At 42.9% G+C, this 19,693-nt stretch overlaps 1 long non-coding RNA gene across 1 annotated transcript in view; it reads right to left on the bottom strand.

Moving 5' to 3' along the window:
• Positions 1-19,693, bottom strand: part of LOC134928985 (uncharacterized) — a 127,266-nt gene that overhangs the window by 94,748 nt on the left and 12,825 nt on the right. The window contains exon 2 of the long non-coding RNA XR_010178185.1: positions 18,620-18,684. This is a non-coding gene — a long non-coding RNA (uncharacterized LOC134928985). The remainder of the gene's footprint in view (positions 1-18,619; positions 18,685-19,693) is intronic.

The following is a 19,693-nucleotide window of genomic DNA, read 5'->3' as shown; positions in this document are numbered from 1 at the left end:
TTCTGACTCCAGCCGTCCTGGAAACATAAATTTTCAAGGCCCTGACTACGTCCAGTAACTTGGAATCCTCCAAGTCGCTAGTAGCCGTAGGCACTACAATAGGTTGGTTCAAATGAAAAGCAGATACCACCTTAGGGAGAAACTGGGGACGAGTCCTCAATTCTGCCCTATCCATATGGAAAATCAGATAAGGGCTTTTAAATGACAAAGCCGCCAATTCTGATACACGCCTGGCCGAAGCCAAGGCCAATAACATAACCACTTTCCACGTGAGATATTTTAGATCCACGGTCTTTAGTGGCTCAAACCAATGTGATTTTAGGAAATTCAACACCACGTTGAGATCCCAGGGTGCCACTGGAGGCACAAAAGGGGGCTGAATATGCAGCACTCCTTTTACAAATGTCTGAACTTCAGGTAGTGAAGCTAGTTCTTTTTGGAAGAAAATCGACAGAGCCGATATCTGTACCTTAATGGAGCCTAATTTTAGGCCCATAGTCACTCCTGCCTGTAGGAAGTGCAGAAATCGACCCAGCTGAAATTCCTCTGTTGGGGCCTTATTGGCCTCACACCAAGCAACATATTTCCGCCATATGCGGTGATAATGTTTAACAGTTACATCTTTCCTGGCTTTAATCAGCGTAGGAATGACATCCTCCGGAATGCCCTTTTCCTTTAGGATCCGGCGTTCAACCGCCATGCCGTCAAACGCAGCCGCGGTAAGTCTTGGAACAGACAGGGCCCCTGCTGCAGCAGGTCCTGTCTGAGCGGCAGAGGCCATGGGTCCTCTGAGATCATCTCTTGAAGTTTCGGGTACAAAGCTCTTCTTGGCCAATCCGGAACCACGAGTATTGTCCTTACTCCTCGTTTTCTTATTATTCTCAGTACCTTTGGTATGAGAGGCAGAGGAGGGAACACATAAACTGACTGGTACACCCACGGTGTCACTAGAGCGTCCACCGCTATCGCCTGAGGGTCCCTTGACCTGGTGCAATATCTCTCTAGTTTTTTGTTTAGGCGGGACGCCATCATGTCCACCTGTGGCCGTTCCCAACGATTTACAATCAGTGTGAAGACTTCTGGATGAAGTCCCCACTCTCCCGGGTGGAGGTCGTGTCTGCTGAGGAAGTCTGCTTCCCAGTTGTCCACTCCTGGAATGAACACTGCTGACAGTGCTAGCATGTGATTTTCCGCCCATCGGAGAATCCTTGTGGCTTCTGCCATTGCCGTCCTGCTTCTTGTGCCGCCCTGTCGGTTTACATGGGCGACCGCCGTGATGTTGTCTGACTGGATCAGTACCGGCTGGTGTAGAAGCAGGGGTTTTGCCTGACTTAGGGCATTGTAAATGGCCCTTAGTTCCAGAATATTTATGTGTAGGGAAGTCTCCTGACTCGACCATAGTCCTTGGAAGTTTCTTCCCTGTGTGACTGCCCCCCAGCCTCGAAGGCTGGCATCCGTGGTCACCAGGACCCAGTCCTGTATGCCGAATCTGCGGCCCTCTAGGAGATGAGCACTCTGCAGCCACCACAGCAGAGACACCCTGGTTCTTGGAGACAGGGTTATTAGCCGATGCATCTGAAGATGCGATCCGGACCATTGGTCCAACAGGTCCCACTGAAAGATTCTGGCATGGAACCTGCCGAAAGGAATTGCTTCGTAAGAAGCCACCATCTTTCCCAGGACTCGCGTGCAGTGATGCACCGACACCTGTTTCGGTTTCAGGAGGTCTCTGACTAGAGATGACAGCTCCTTGGCTTTCTCCTCCGGGAGAAACACTTTTTTCTGGACTGTGTCCAGAATCATTCCCAGGAACAGTAGACGTGTCGTCGGAACCAGCTGTGACTTTGGAATATTCAGAATCCAACCGTGCTGGTGTAGCACCTCCTGAGATAGTGCTACTCCTACCAACAACTGCTCCCTGGATCTCGCCTTTATTAGGAGATCGTCCAAGTACGGGATAATTAAAACTCCCTTTTTTCGAAGGAGTATCATCATTTCCGCCATTACCTTGGTAAACACCCTCGGTGCCGTGGACAGTCCAAACGGCAGCGTCTGGAATTGGTAATGGCAATTTTGTACCACAAATCTGAGGTACTCCTGGTGAGGATGATAAATGGGGACATGCAGGTAAGCATCCTTGATGTCCAGGGATACCATGTAATCCCCCTCGTTCAGGCTTGCAATAACCGCCCTGAGCGATTCCATCTTGAACTTGAAGTTTTTTATGTATGTGTTCAAGGATTTCAAATTTAAAATGGGTCTCACGAACCGTCCGGTTTCGGTACCACAAACAGTGTGGAATAGTAACCCCGTCCTTGTTGAAGTAGGGGCACCTTGACTATCACCTGCTGGGAATACAGCTTGTGAATTGCCTCTAGCACAGCCTCTCTGTCTGAGGGAGTTGTTGGCAAGGCAGATTTGAGGAAACGGCGGGGGGGAGATGCTTCGAATTCCAGCTTGTACCCCTGAGATACTACTTGCAAGATCCAGGGATCCACCTGTGAGCGAGCCCACTGATCGCTGAAATTTTTGAGGCGGCCCCCCACCGTACCTGGCTCCGCCTGTGGAGCCCCACCGTCATGCGGTGGACTTGGAAGAAGCGGGGGAGGACTTTTGCTCCTGGGAAGCTGCTGTTTGTTGCAGCCTTTTTCCCCTACCTCTGCCTCTGGACAGAAAGGACCCGCCTTTTCCTCGCCTGTTTTTCTGGGTCCGAAAGGACTGTACCTGATAAAATGGCGCTTTTTTAGGCTGTGAGGGAACATGGGGTAAAAATGCTGACTTCCCAGCTGTCGCTGTGGAAACTAGGTCCGAGAGACCATCCCCGAATAACTCCTCACCCTTATAAGGCAAAACTTCCATGTGCCTTTTGGAATCTGCATCCCCTGTCCACTGCCGAGTCCATAAGCCTCTCCTAGCAGAAATGGACAATGCACTTATTTTAGATGCCAGCCGGCAGATCTCCCTCTGTGCATCTCTCATGTATAAGACTGAGTCTTTTATATGCTCCATGGTTAGCAGAATAGTGTCCCTGTCTAGGGTGTCAATATTTTCTGACAGGGAATCTGACCATGCAGCGGCAGCACTGCACATCCATGCTGACGCAATAGCTGGTCTAAGTATAATGCCTGAGTGTGTATATACAGACTTCAGGATCGCCTCCTGCTTTCTATCCGCAGGCTCCTTCAGGGCGGCCGTATCCGGAGACGGAAGTGCCACCTTTTTAGACAATCGTGTGAGCGCTTTATCCACCCTAGGAGGTGTTTCCCAACGTGCCCTATCCTCTGGCGGGAAAGGGAACGCCATTAGTAACTTTTTAGAAATTACCAATCTTTTATCGGGGAAAGCCCACGCTTCTTCACACACCTCATTTAATTCTTCAGATGGGGGAAAAACTACGGGTAGTTTTTTCTCCCCAAACATAATACCCTTTTTAGTGGTACCTGGGTTTATATCCGAAATGTGTAACACCTCTTTCATTGCCTCAATCGTGCAACGAATGGCCCTAGTGGACATTAGATTAGACTCATCGTCGTCGACACTGGTATCAGTATCCGTGTCGACATCTGCGTCTGCCATCTGAGGTAGCGGGCGTTTTAGAGCCCCTGATGGCCTTTGAGACACCTGGGCAGGCACGAGCTGAGAAGCCGGCTGTCTCGCATTTGGCATGTCGTCAAATATTTGTGTAAGGAGTCGACACTTGCACGTAATTCCTTCCATAAAACCATCCACTCAGGTGTCTGCCCCGCAGGGGGTGACATCACTTCTATAGGCATCTGCTCCGCCTCCACATAATTTTCCTCATCAAACATGTCGACACAGCCGTACCGACACACAGCACACACACCGGGAATGCTCTAACAGAGGACAGGACCCCACAGAAGACCTTTGGGGAGACAGAGAGAGAGTATGCCAGCACACACCAGAGCGCTATATACTGCAGGGACTAACTGAATTATGTCCCCTATAGCTGCTATAATATTTACTGCGCCTAAATTTAGTGCCCCCCCCCCTCTCTTTTTCACCCTTTGCTGTAGTGTAGACTGCAGGGGAGAGCCAGGGAGCTTCCTTCCAGCGGAGCTGTGAGGGAGAAATGGCGCCAGTGTGCTGAGGGCGATAGCTCCACCCCTTTTTCGCGGACTTTTCTCCCGCTTTTTTCAGGATTCTGGCAGGGGTAATTATCACATATATAGCCTCTGGGGCTATATATTGTGATTGTTTTGCCAGCCAAGGTGTTTTTATTACTGCTCAGTGCGCCCCCCCCCAGCGCCCTGCACCCTCAGTGACCGGAGTGTGAAGTGTGTATGAGGAGCAATCAGAGCCGGCCTTAGCTATAGGCAGGCTAGGCATTTGCCTAGGGCATCCAAGCATGTCTAGGGGCATCCAAGCATGTCCCTGCAGTATCTCATGCTGGGAGGGACAGTCCGCAAACTAACTAACTGTTACTTTCCAAATGTATTCAATCAGTACTTGTATACACTGCTGTTTACATTTGTAAAAAAAAAATGCACACTGTGCCTTAAACTTCCTCTGACATGCTTGAATGCCCCTGACTTGTGAGACCTCAGACAGACAGCAGAAGCCAAGTAAATGCAATTCCTGGACCTGTGACATTTTCACTGACTATATAAGGTTATTACTGGATGGCTTCTTATGATAACACGTGTATTTTGGAAGAATGCTTCACAGAAACCTGACATCACCTATACTGCTTGTGCACATAGGGGAGGGGGACCCTGTTATCCTGTGTCCCTTATCCCTGTGCAATTCCCAGGTGTCTGCAGGGACATAACATGGGCAATGTTCTCCCCACACTTTATTTCCTAGTCAGTCCATGCCGTAAAATTCCCCTGCCACCCAGCACTGTAACGTGGTCAGTAAGTTGCGTTGTGCTTTTCTATATGAAACATCAGTGCAGCATGACTTTCGGACACATCAGACTGGAGGGCAGAGCATTTAGCTCCCACAGTATAAAGTAAAGTGCATGCAGTTAACGGGAGTAACAGACACCAGCAAACACACTGAATAGTGAAGAGAATGGACAGTTTCTACATGTTTGATACTGGTCTTTTTGTATAACCAGCAAGTGTGGCAGTATCTGTGGCAGTATATGTGTATTATGGGCATTACTAATGTGGGGCATATGTATAAGGTGCATTACTGTGTGGCATTATGTGTATTATGGGCATTACTAATGTGGGGCATATGTGTAAGGTTCCTTTACTGTGTGGAATTATATGTATTATGGTCATTACTGTGTGGCATTGTGCAGAGTTGAACTGGCCCACAGGGTAACCCCCCGGTGGGCCCCACTACCTGAGCGTTGCCGGTACAGATGCAGAACTAGCGGCGGAGCTAGGGGGCACCAGACAAAATTTTGCCTAGGGCATCAAATTGGCTAGCGCCGGCTCTGGGAGCAATGGCGCACAGCTGCAGTGCTGTGCGCTACCTTGGTGAAGACAGAAGTCTTCATGCCGCCGATTTTCCGGACTTCTTCTTGCTTCTGGCTCTGTAAGGGGGACGGCGGCGCGGCTCCGGGACCGAACACCAAGGCCAGTTCCATGCGGTCGATCCCTCTGGAGCTAATGGTGTCCAGTAGCCTAAGAAGCCCAAGCTAGCTGCAAGCAGGTAGGTTCGCTTCTTCTCCCCTTAGTCCCTCGTTGCAGTGAGCCTGTTGCCAGCAGGTCTCACTGTAAAATAAAAAACCTAAAATATACTTTCTTTCTAAGAGCTCAGGAGAGCCCCTAGTGTGCATCCAGCTCGGCCGGGCACAAAAATCTAACTGAGGCTTGGAGGAGGGTCATAGTGGGAGGAGCCAGTGCACACCAGGTAGTCTAAAAGCTTTCTTTTAGTTGTGCCCAGACTCCTGCGGAGCCGCTATTCCCCATGGTCCTTACGAAGTTCCCAGCATCCACTAGGACGTCAGAGAAAATATAAACAGTTATGGCACATTCGGTTTTGTTTTGTGTAAGATCCAAGGATTTTGCTTTTTTCCAACATCTGCAGATTGTCTGACTGCCAGGAAAAGGGACAAAATAAAGAGTTGGGGGCTTTACACCTCATAGAATGGTCTGTAATCCTGCCAGGCCATTACACATTCTCCTTAATGAGCTGTCAGAAAGCCAGAGAAATATGCTTTCTTTGCAGAGAGAATTACAGAGAGTATAGGAAAGGAAAAGCCTTCTCAGGGAACTACATGAGCTAGAGTACAGACGTTTCTTAACGGCAAAATAAATTATTAGCTCTATCCATGAGAAGTGTGTGGGTATGTGTGTGAGTGAGTGGCTGAAAACACAGTGTATAACACTGGTATATATGCAAATATAGTGTATTGTTTTGGATTCTGCAATACAAAGCTAAAATGAAAATATGCACATGCGGGTTAGGTACGAAATCCCGACACTCAGGATACAGATAGTGGCATCCCGACAGTCAAAATCCTGATGGATCTCGGCAACCCTACCCCAACCCTCCTGCAGTCTAACCCCTACAGTGTGGCACAGTATTTTGCTCAAAGATTGTTTCACTGCAGGGATAATGTTCACTTGGTATACATTCACAATGTCAATAATGACAAGATGTCGACATGACAAGATGTCAACATTGTAATGTCGACAACTGAATATCACTTGATTTTTTAACAATTTTAATGTTAGGCTGCGATTAGGGTTGACATTAGGGTTAGGCTGCCTTTAGGGTTAGCTTTAGAGTTAGTTGTTATTAGGGTTAGGCTGCGATTAGGGTTAGGTTTAGAGTTAGGGTACAATTAGGGTTAGCTTTAGGGTTAGGCTGTACTTAGGGTTAGCTTTAGAGTTAGTTGTGATTAGGGTTAGGCTGCGATTAGGGTAAGGGCCAGGCTGTGGTTAGGGTTAGCTTTAGGGTTACAGTTAGGCTGTGATTAGGGTTAGACTGCTACTAGTGTTAGCTTTAGGGTTAGTTAGGCTCCAATTAGGGTTAGGGTTAGATTTCGATTAGGGTTAGTTTAGGGTTGGTGTTAGAGTTAGGCTGAAATTAGGACTAAGGTAGACTTTGACTAGGGTTAGATTTAGGGTTAGATTTAGGCTGCGATTAGAGTTACAATTAGGCTGCAATTAAGGTTAGGGTTAGAGGTAGGCTGCAATTAGGGTTAGCTTTAGAGATATCTTTAGGCTGTAATTAGGTTCAGATTTAGGCTTTATGCTAGGGTTAGGCTGTGTTTAGGGTTAGGGCTAAGCTATGATTAGAGTTAAGGTTATGGTCTTGTACATTCCCCTTTTAAACTGAAATGCGCAAGATCGACTTGACACCTATTGACATTCATAATGCCAATATTCTGGCAATATCAACATTATATCAGTGTTGACATTCTGAATGTCTGCAAATTCTACCACTCCTGTGCACTTAAGTGAAATAGTCTCAACTGAACTGACATTGTTCAGTCTCAAATGTTTATAGTAGTATGTGCAATTCATAATATTCAAAAGAGTAAAATTATTGTAGTACTCACCTAGGTAAAGGCATTGCCACTAACTGCACCATATAACAGTGTATCAGAATCAAATTCAGCATTATTGGGCAGGTATACTTGCGTATACTAGGAATTTGTCTTCGGTTTGCTATACAACAGCCAAGTAGGTAACAGATAAGCAGGTGGGGGGCAAGTAAAGTCATACAGATAAGGACACAAGTGAGTTACATGTACTTCTAGTCAGTCAATGTTCAGGAGTTCAGCAGGCGGACCGCTTGGTGAAAGAAACTTTTGAGCCTTCTGGTGGACCTGGCGGGGACGTCCCTGTAATGCCTGCCTGAAGAAAGCAAGTTAAACATGCTGTGGCCGGGGTGTAGCTGGTCCTTTACTATCTTCGTTGCCTGCTTTTTAGCTCTGGACAGGTACAGGTCCTGGACTGAGGGAAGGTTGGCCCGATTATCTTCTCTGCAGTTCTGACCACCTTTTGGAGCCTGCATCTGTCCCTTGCGCTGGTGGAGCTGTACCATACCAGTATCGAGGAGCACAGTACCAACTTCACAGTCGTGGAGTAGAAGAGGAGCAGACGCTTCTGTGGGATGTTGAACTTCCTCAGTTGCCTGAGGAAGGAGAACCTCTGCTGTGCTTTCCCGACAGTGGCGTCAGTGTTGGACTCCCATTTAAGGTCCCGGGAGATTGTGGTCCCTAGAAACTTGAAAGAGTCCACTAGCGATACCACACTGTCAGCAATTGTTAGTGGAGGTGCACTAGCTGACTTCTTCCTGAAGTCCACTATCATCTCGACAGTTTTGAGGGGGTTGAGCTCAAGGTTGTTGTGGCTGCACCACTGGGCCAACCGGTCTACTTCCCATCTATAGGCTGAATGAGGCCGATGATGGTGGTGTCATCGGTGAATTTGATGATCCTTACTGATTGCACCTCTGAGGTGCAGTCATTTGTGTACAGGGAGAAGAGCAGGGGTGTAGGACACAGCCTTGAGGGGCCCCTGTACTAATGGACCGCACTTGAGAGGTGAATTCCCCCCGCTTTCATCACTTGTATCCTATCTGCCAGGAAGTCTACTATCCAGGAACAGGTAGGTTTTGGAACCCCTGGGTGAAGTAATTTCAGGTGGAGGATGCTGGGGACGACTGTACTGAAGGCCGAGCTGAAATCGACAAACAGGACCCTCGCTTAGGTACCGGGAATGTCTAGGTGCTGTAGAATGTAGTGCAGGCTCAAGTTGACTGCATCCTCGGCACACTGATTCGATCAATAGGCAAACTGTAGGGGGTCCAGTTGGGGGCCAGTCACAGTTTTCAGATGATTCAAAACCAGACGCTCGAACGTTTTCATGACCACAGACGTCAGTGCTATCGGCCTGTAGTCGTTCAGGTTTGTGATAGAGGGTTTCTTGGGGACCTATTGAGGCAAGAAAGGACTTTCTGTAGCTCCAGCGATTTGTTGAATATCTTGGTGAATATGGGGGTGAGCTGACCCACACATGCTCTCAGGGCAGATGGTGACACTCCGTCAGGACCCGGAGCTTTTCTGGGTTTGGCGCTTTTGAACAATGCCTCCACCTCTTCTTGGGCGACTTGTAGTGCCTGGAGTTGGCCGTCTGTGTTTGAGGCATCGTGTATGTAAAATGTAAAATTAATATAACTTGTTCTGTCATGTGGTCTAACAAGATTTTTAAGCCATGTTGAACCATGGTGTTAACACAATCATTAAGTATGGGAACATTATCTGTTGACATCGTTTACTATGCATGTTCCTGAAAAAAAAACAGACTAGCATTGGGTTTGCCCTTTCTTTAAAAAATGTCTGACACCTTGAGGCTGCTTTCATTACTTATATAATTATTCATAAAACCTCATCCACATTACAAACAACACCATGTATAAACAGCAGTACAACTCAATTGGAAAACGGTAAAACAATTGTCTCCTGGATGAGACAATAGCCAACCAAGTTGTTTACCTTCCATGCTTTCCGAGATGATTGAAGAAACCTAAAGCTTATTTAGTTATTACTTTCTCAGCAGGGAACTTTGGGGGTGAGGCCGGCTGGAACGCGATTCGCAGAATTTTACCCCTCCCCCCACCCCCACAGAACCGCGAATACCGGAGAGTATTTCTCCATCCTGCCCACTTCACTAGGGTGCGGCAGGATGCAGGAGATTGACCTGCTGTTCTGGGGGTGCAGGGAGCTATTTCAAAAATCATAAGCCTCCCGCTCACTCGCGTTCGAGAGAGTAGGCAAATATGCTTTCATTTATACAGTATATTTTGTAATGAAGATCAGGATCTGTAGTGATCATTTACTGTACATTATATCTTCTGTGATATATATTACCTAGCGCCGCACCTTAGCGCCGAAACTGCAGACTACAGTACATACCTGTAATGGTACTGGCAGAGAGCAATGGCTCTCATATTGCTGTTATACATTGCCAAACATCTCCAATTTTGCCAAGATTTTGAACATTTTCTATATTGTTTTAGGAACATTTAAAGGATATTTTCATACTGGATTAATATAATTTTCAGGTTTAGAGAACCTTTTAAATTAATGATATTACAATTCATGATTTAATTATTTTTTAAAAATTCACAAAATATTAATGTAATCATAATTCAGAGTTTGGGGGGAATTCAATTAGCTGCCGTTAAGTACCACGGCTGAAAACTGGAGGTAACCTCAGGCGCTATTCAATTGCATTACTTATTTCTTTTCATTGCCTTGTTAACACCACTATAAGTAACTTGCTAATGGGCATTAATATAGCGTTAAACGGTATTAATGCACAGAATCCATGAAAGATTCACGGATTTGTGCATTAACAGGGTCGTGGTGCCCATTAACCCCAGTGTAATCTGGGATATTGTTTTGACTCGCTCAGGCAGGTGGAAAAAAAATCCCTGATAACTCCTGGCTTCGGACATACTGGATAGCCCGGGGGATCAATTAACCTGTGGAAATCTACTGCAGCTAATTGAAATCTGCCCTTTGTAGTTATTTTAATATATTTGATTTGCTTTATTTGTAAACTGTCTCACAAACTCGGTTTGCAGTTCCCATTAGACAGTTAACAGGTTGGCCCCGAGAATGAGGGGGCGCTGCTACTATCATATTTGAAGCTGTAAAGCTGACACTGTTAAAATGCTGTAAATAGTCATTATCGACCCCCTCTGTTGTCTGTACATACAGCTTACCCTGCGAGGAGATGTCTCTGAATGATGGCCCTCATTCCGAGTTGTTCGCTCGCAAGCTGCTTTTAGCAGCTTTGCACACGCTAAGCCGCCGCCTACTGGGAGTGAATCTTAGCATAGTAGATTTGCGAACGAAAGATTAGCAGATTTGTGAATAGACAGTTCTTAGCAGTTTCTGAGTAGCTCGAGACTTACTCTGCCACTGCGATCAGTTCAGTCAGTTTCGTTCCTGGTTTGACGTCACAAACACACCCAGCGTTCACCCAGACACTCCCCCGTTTCTTCAGACACTCCTGCGTTTTTCCCAGAAACGGCAGCGTTTTTTCGCACACACCCATAAAACGGCCTGTTTCCGCCCAGAAACACCCACTTCCTGTCAATCACACTACGATCACCAGAACGAAGAAAAAACCTCGTAATGCCGTGAGTAAAATACCTAACTTAATAGCAAATTTACTTGGCGCAGTCGCACTGCGGACATTGCGCATGCGCATTAGCAACTAATCGCTCCATTGCGAAAAAAAAAATAACAAGCGATCAACTCGGAATGACCACCGATATCGTTAGTGATATCATACAGTGTGTATGCTCTATATCGGCCACCCCGGAGGGTAGGAAAAACACTATGTGATATCGCTCATGGAGCTTATCACCTAGTGTATATGCACCTTTAGTTTTGTAGTCCTATAAGAGACAATGTTGCATTTTATTAATTGACCACTGGGAAATAGAGACATTGGTGCTATTGTCTATTGATAGAGAGGAGTCATGGATTGAGACAGCAATTCAACTCGGTGCTTCCATTATCACTACATAGGAGGCAGTGCTGCTGTTACTAAGTTTATCATCACCACTCACAAAGTTTAAAAGCTGCCAATCAGCACTAGGGCAGGGAATTATTGCCTATATATGTTTTGAGATTTTTGTATTTTTACAACTACTTGGATACTCTGTTGGCAACATAATTTCATCTGTTTAAAACCAAGAACAACAGCTAACATTTCAATACACAGATTACTCCTCTGTTTTAATCAGTTTTTATCTTATTTTATTGGTATTTTACCACAAAGTATTATATCTCTCATTCATTTGGAGCTAGAAACTGCATCTAGTAGAGATGTAAGTGTGGTCATGTCACACTACTCATGAATGAGATTGATTAGGTGGAGGGTATACAGTTGTATTCTACCTTGTTTTAGTGCAGTGTTTCTTTCTATATACTGTATATTCTTTATTGGGCTGGTTACTGACATCAGTCATGTAGTTAGAATCTCAAGTTTTCTATATTTGGCTTCCCTAACAGTGTCTGCATTCTCAGAGTCGACCTGTCTAAATCATATACAGATCTCCACAACCTCAGCAGCCTTTATTTATACAGCACTCCAATGTGGATGCGCACTGAATAGATTACTTGCTTTTGCACATGTGCATCTAGATGTCCCACATCTACTCTCTGCCCTTGGTTGCTGCTGGGCTGCAGACTAGAAGTATCACTTTCTACCCCTTTTGGTACGAGGATAGAAAGACCTGATGATGAGCACTTTTTTTAAATAAATAAACGTTATATCAAAAATCACCATCCTATAAATTCATTTTCTAAAATGAATGAAATGTAAGAGGACACTGAGGCCTTCCCTATTGGCTGATGGAAACTTTTACTCAACACCTTCATTATACTGCACACTAACCACATGCATGTACAGGAGCGGACACATGTTTGTAAATTGTACTGTATGTAAGCAAAACAGGTACAGCATATTTTGTGCAGAACTGTAAATCACCATTTCTATATGTAAAATAACCTGATGTGAATCATTAATACGTATAATTATACATGGTAAATAGCAATGCAGAGAGTGATTATAATGCTTAGTCAGAATGACCACTGACCCAGCTCATAAGTTACTTAGCCCTTATTGTCCAAAAAGAGCCCTACTGGCTAGATAGGAAAACACAGTAACATAATTACATTTCATGAGAACGGTATAACTCTGTGTAACTGGCAATATCTACTACTGTATTTAATCTGAATCATTTGATGCTTACTCCTATAATTGCATATTATTCAGTAAAAAAAATTCCCAATAGAAATGACTGGCAACAAAGGACAAACCATGTAGATATGCAATGTGTGTAAGTGATTTTTTCTACCATTTAGGGAAAATGCTGCCTGTAAATGTTGTCGCTTCATTTAACACTGTGATTCTAAATCAGATCCTCAGATTCTTGTACACCAGTATAGTACACAATGTTTTTCCAAGCTGCCGTACTAGAGTATATCATCTAGCTGGCTTTATTGCTAACTCTAAATCAGGCCCTGGCACAAGTGGTAAGTAATCTTTACTATTATCTCTAGACAATTGAGGACCCGTTTGCTGATTAAGCATTATAATTAAATCTAGCTTCAATCTAGGGTCAAAATATACATCTGAATAATCCATTTTTTGCCACAATCAGAACTTGAGTTGTGATGTTTATGACCTAGCTACTGTATGCCATAAATAATTTGCACCACTTGCCGTTTGCGTTGCTACAAGTTCAACACCTGGGAAACTTCTCACCTAACTCTAAATCAGCCCTGTTATATCTGTTATTCCATGCCCTGTCCTTGGTCCTGATAGAGGAATATACTGTAATCCTAACCCAATTTCTTCAAAATAAAAATGGAATCTCATGTTAATTTTTTGCGATGTATAAATAAATATACTTAATCCTGTCCTGAAAATATATATAATTACTAAAAATGTGAATTTACAAAGCGCCAACATGGTTTGCCGCACTGTGTAATACTAGGAAATTGTTGTACAAGCAAATCACATAACAGTTCTAGAATGCAAGAAAATTTTATTGCAAAAAAGGTGGCAAGTCTTCAGTCAGTCAAGTGAAATTCAACAAATGTTTTGCATTAACTATATTGTCTTCAACTGTAAGTCACAATTTTCCTGTTTTGATTATTTTGTTTAAGTTCTCTGTAATTGGGCGCTGCGGATTCCTTGTGGTGCCATATAAATAAAGGATAGTAAGAATAACAATAATAATAACTATAGGTTGAGTACAAATGGCAATTAATTTGTTATGATGCTGGCACACTAGTCAACAAATAGTAAAGGAAAATTGTACATTGTCAAATTTGATATATTGTTGTAACCATACAGTACGCATTTTAAAATATTGCTTTAACTGTACATGCACACATAATACATACTGTATTTAAAATAAAAGATGGTTGTTGAAAATCATTGTATAAAGACATGTGAAAGGTGTCCTTATAATTGACAAGCACTGATATCACTTATCATTAAAGATAGTATATATTGTACTGTATTATCTGTATATAATAATTGTGCTTGCACTACTAATAGAAAATGAATGCCACTAACCTGACATGCCAGGGATTGCTCTAAATAGCCAAATTCCTGAAAAGACAAGTGAGCACCTATTGTCACCCTCCACTATCCCTCCCTTGAAAGTACTTGTTTGTCCTCTCCATAGCAAAAACACTGATCTTGGAGTCTGAGCCAGTGGATTATATTTCCAGGTTATGGAGGGTACCCCTTTGTGCCATGATGTTGATTATTTGGTAAAGGTTTAAAAAAACCAATATGCTAGATCATATCATCGGGCTGCACCCACTCTGTGGAATGCCCTACCACGCACAAAAAGACTCTCCTCTAGTCTCCAAACCTTCAAGCGTTCCCTGAAAACTCAACTCTTCAGGCAAGCGTATCAAATTTTAGAACCGCCCACATAACTTTCATAAACCTTCCTATCAAATTGCATCCACTCTGCACAGTCCACACATTTCCCTATGGATTGTAAGCTTGCGAGCAGGGCCTTCCTACCTCTATGACTGTTATCACCCAGTTTGTTATTGTTATTTCAAATTGCAAAGCGCAACGGAATTTGCTGCGCTATATAAGAAACTGTTAATAAATAATAATAAATAATAATAATTTATAGAACTATACAAATGACAGAAATGTTGGGATACGGAGAAAAGTGTGGAGCGTGTAGGAGTTTTGTTTTCTTTTATCTATGTGGAAATTTTTGGTGAAAGTTTTGTGATACTGTAAAATGTTCTTTTCAATTGAACAACATTGTGCTCCATTTGCAAAATGGAAAAATATGCCAGATAGGAAAATACAGAAAGATGCTGCAGCATCCCTATCTAGGCCAGATATTGTTTTTTTATGTACCATATTACATTTTATGAAAGTATACCCTGTGCAGCCATCTTCAGATGCTACTCATACACTGCCATTAAAAACTCATAAAATTCTGACCGCTATTATGCAGGTTTCTAAAGAATGACTTCCAAGGGTCTGCTTCAAAAGCTTAGACCTTCAATTTCAAAACTCATTGGACTTGTACATTTATTTATTGAAAACAGTTGATCAGAAATAAAAAAAAAAATTTTTTTTACCAGGAAGAAATTGGCCAAGGACAAAAAGTATGTCCGATGAGTAATATTAAGATGAGCCTATATTGGTATTCAGACGTATTATGTTGTACTTGCTCAAACAGTAGAGAGAATTGGTGTTCAAAAAAATAAAAAGAAGTATGTGTCTACTTTGACTGAAGGCAGAGTCCCAGATGTAGCAGGGTCCTCAGACGACAAATGATACTGAAGAAGAAACAAGTGATGATGAAATAAACTCCTTTGAAATTAAGTTTGTGAAACCTTGCATGACTGTTGCCAGTGGCCCCAGTTCTAATTACCCAGACCAGGGTTTGTTGGAGGGGACCGGGTCTGCCGCAGCTCCCCTCCACTTTTGCCTCTCCACTGTCAGCGGCAGCAGTAGGTCAGGGGAGGCTGCTGCTGCTGAGTGCGGTTGCGGTCTCCTCTGCTTGCACCTGAAATGGGGGAGAACAATCATATTGATCGTTCGTGCTCTCTTGCTGTCACCCTTATGTGGTGCATGCAACAAATCCATTTGTATGCTGTTTGGTTTTGTACGGGCTTGGAAACACCTCATGCTTAGGCCATGCCCCCTATATTACCCCAGCCCGACTCAGCTCTCTATGGCCCCGCCTGTTGCTACCAGTAACATATTATTACAGTGTATATCAGGGACGTGTGTTGAGGTAAATGGCTGAGGAGGTATTGGCTAGCAATAGAGCCAGATTTACACACAATAAATGAGCCAAAGGGTTCACGTGGGCAATATGCAAAGGTGCAGAGGTATAAACGCCTGGAAATTTGGTGAGATTTGATAAGAGAAATGCGTAAAAGATAGGCAGGGGAGGCACTAACTCACCTTTCATAGACTTTTGACTCCAGAGTTTTGACTATAAAATGATTAGAATAATGCAAAGAAGATATTTCTAACATATTCTTTGCATTTTTCATATACTTTATACAGTCAAAACAGGCGCAAGTGTTAGTACAGTATGACAGGAAAGGCTCTGCCTCACCTGTCTCACCCCACCGCACTACACTGGACTGTATACTCTCTTTATGGTTTTATCAGTCATTAAGTCCTGATCCTTCCAGGAAAAATATTGCAGAACATTTTAATAGCCATGAAAATAGCATTAAAAGTGCTCTATTTCCCCTTTCTCAATATCCATATTGGGCGCCCAAATGGGTCTTTTCACGCTCGTGCCCATTACTTTAGTCAGGTTTAGGTAATTTGCATGCCCAAACCCGAGTGTAATGGGTGCAATCAGTGCGATAAGTAGGGCATCTGAATATCACCACTCAATCTCCCGTCACTTAAGACGGGAGATCGGGGGTGCAATAACATTTGAATCCCCCCCCCCTGTGGATATTGAGAAAGGGGAAATAGAGCACTTTTAATGCTATTTTCATGGCTATTAAAATGTTCTGCAATATTTTTCCTGGAAGGATCAGGACTTAATGACTGATAAAACCATAAAGAGAGTATACAGTCCAGTGTAGTGCGGTGGGGTGAGACAGGTGAGGCAGAGCCTTTCCTGTCATACTGTACTAACACTTGCGCCTGTTTTGACTGTATAAAGTATATGAAAAATGCAAAGAATATGTTAGAAATATCTTCTTTGCATTATTCTAATCATTTTATAGTCAAAACTCTGGAGTCAAAAGTCTATGAAAGGTGAGTTAGTGCCACCCCTACCTATCTTTTACGCATTTCTCTTATCAAATCTCACCAAATTTCCAGGCGTTTATACCTCTGCACCTTTGCATAATGCCCACGTGAACCCTTTGGCTCATTTATTGTGTGTAAATCTGGCTCTATTGCTAGCCAATACCTCCTCAGCCATTTACCTCAACACATGTCCCTGATATACACTGTAATAATATGTTACTGGTAGCAACAGGCGGGGCCATAGAGAGCTGAGTCGGGCTGGGGTAATATAGGGGGCATGGCCTAAGCATGAGGTGTTTCCAAGCCCGTACAAAACCAAACAGCATACAAATGGATTTGTTGCATGCACCACATAAGGGTGACAGCAAGAGAGCACGAACGATCAATATGATTGCTCTCCCCCATTTCAGGTGCAAGCAGAGGAGACCGAAACCGCACTCAGCAGCAGCAGCCTCCCCTGACCTACTGCTGCCGCTGACAGTGGAGAGGCAAAAGTGGAGGGGAGCTGCGGCAGACCCGGTCCCCTCCAACAAACCCTGGTCTTGGTAATTAGAACTGGGGCCACTGGCAACAGTCATGCAAGGTTTCACAAACTTAATTTCAAAGGAGTTTATTTCATCATCACTTGTTTCTTCTTCAGTATCATTTGTCGTCTGAGGACCCTGCTACATCTGGGACTCTGCCTTCAGTCAAAGTAGACACATACTTCTTTTTATTTTTTTGAACACCAATTCTCTCTACTGTTTGAGCAAGTACAACACAATACATCTGAATACCAATATAGGCTCATCTTAATATTACTCATCGGACATACTTTTTGTCCTTGGCCAATTTCTTCCTGGTAAAATTTTTTAATTTTTTTATTTCTGATCAACTGTTTTCAATAAATAAATGTACAAGTCCAATGAGTTTTGAAATTGAAGGTCTAAGCTTTTGAAGCAGACCCTTGGAAGTCATTCTTTAGAAACCTGCATAATAGCGGTCAGAATTTTATGAGTTTTTAATGGCAGTGTATGAGTAGCATCTGAAGATGGCTGCACAGGGTATACTTTCATAAAATGTAATATGGTACATAAAAAAACAATATCTGGCCTAGACAGGGATGCTGCAGCATCTTTCTGTATTTTCCTATCTGGCATATTTTTCTATTTTGCAAATGGAGCACAATGTTGTTCAATTGAAAAGAACATTTTACAGTATCACAAAACTTTCACCAAAAATTTCCACATAGATAAAAGAAAACAAAACTCCTACACGCTCCACACTTTTCTCCGTATCCCAACATTTCTGTCATTTGTATAGTTCTATAAATTATTATTATTTATTATTATTTATTAACAGTTTCTTATATAGCGCAGCAAATTCCGTTGCGCTTTACAATTTGAAATAACAATAACAAACTGGGTGATAACAGTCATAGAGGTAGGAAGGCCCTGCTCGCAAGCTTACAATCTACAGGGAAAACTGTATACAGTATCTATCAGTTTGGCTTTGATAAACTGAAGGGTACCCCTTTTGAATGATGTGGTCCATTAATGGATATTCTCTGGTGATCACCTGGAATCACCAAACAATATAAATCTGCAATGCAAAAGTACTAATACACCTGGCAGCTGGGGAAGAGAACTTACTGTAACATCAAAGTTTCCCATATACTGTATTAGCACCTATACACTTAGGAGCAGCCTCGTGAAAGTGCAGAGTCTCCTCCTATTAGTTATATTCTGGTGATCACCTGACAATAATATGTTGTGTATAAAAAGTATAAAAAATTTTGATTAAAAAAAGCACTATTGCCATTAGGTGTAAATTGTATTTACCTTGAAAGGAGAAATATTTCAGAAAATGCAAAGTCTACTGGAAAAAGCAAAAACAATAAAGGATATATTTACAGATATTGATGTTGGAATGTAACCAGCCAAAGGTTTCAAAATAGGCTCAGCAGCGATGGAGTTATCTGAAATCAAAATATTTTCATAACTGAGTTACAATTGTTATGCTGGTTAATTAATTTATATGCTGTCATTTAAAAGCTGCTGCTAATTAATTTTTTGTTAGTCATAATAAGAAATGTTTAGTTCAGAGGTACCCAAATGCGATGTTCAAGGCACTCCAGGTTTTAAGTATATCCATGTTTGGCCCTGGTCATTAAAAGCTGTGTTTCGCTGTCTGTCTTGCTTCATTGAGAATTTTTCTTTATTAACTCATGGATTACATCAGAGCAAGACAAGAAAAGTCTAGATATGTAATTCAGGGAGCAGTTGGTAAACCCAATATAATATAATTATGAAAATAATAATAAAAATTAAAAAAATATGGGGACTTCAAAAATTATTACTCAAATATCTGTTTTGAAAATAACAATTATATTAAACATATATTGTAAGAGGCCATAGGAATGAATTGACACATATAAGGGGGCAATGGTATTACACTATAACAGAGGTACACAATTTGTTTGAATATGGTAAGGAGACTGTAAAGGGAGTAGGAAAGTGTAATTTACTAGAACAGTGTCAATTTCCCCTAAATCACAAGTGATTTCTGGGCATAAACTATACAGTTATCTGCCCAATCCACACAATATTGGCAGATTGCCCAGATAATTGTACAGTGTATTTGTGCGATTGATCAGAAAATATCAGTTGATCGGACATACAGGATCGTTCAGCATGTCCGTCCAATGCAGTATTATTTAAGTTGCAAGTCGGCCATGTCGGGCAGTGCATGCCTTACTGCGGCTGACCCACGGACATTTCCCCTGTTCCTTCACAGCAGGGAAAGGGAAGTGTCTCATACGCTACGAGATATCTCACAGTGTATGGCCGTGATATCTAAGTGGTGTCGGACTGTCATATAAAGTGAATGTCGGTCTGACACACATTTTATATGTCCATTTATATCCAGCTTCAGTGTATTATAAACTGCTGGACATCTACAGGAATTTCAGATTTAACTACCTAAAC

The sequence above is a fragment of the Pseudophryne corroboree genome, chromosome 5 (assembly GCF_028390025.1).
Source record: "Pseudophryne corroboree isolate aPseCor3 chromosome 5, aPseCor3.hap2, whole genome shotgun sequence".
Taxonomy (NCBI): Eukaryota; Metazoa; Chordata; class Amphibia; order Anura; family Myobatrachidae; genus Pseudophryne; species Pseudophryne corroboree.
This window is presented reverse-complemented; position numbering and strand designations above follow the sequence as displayed.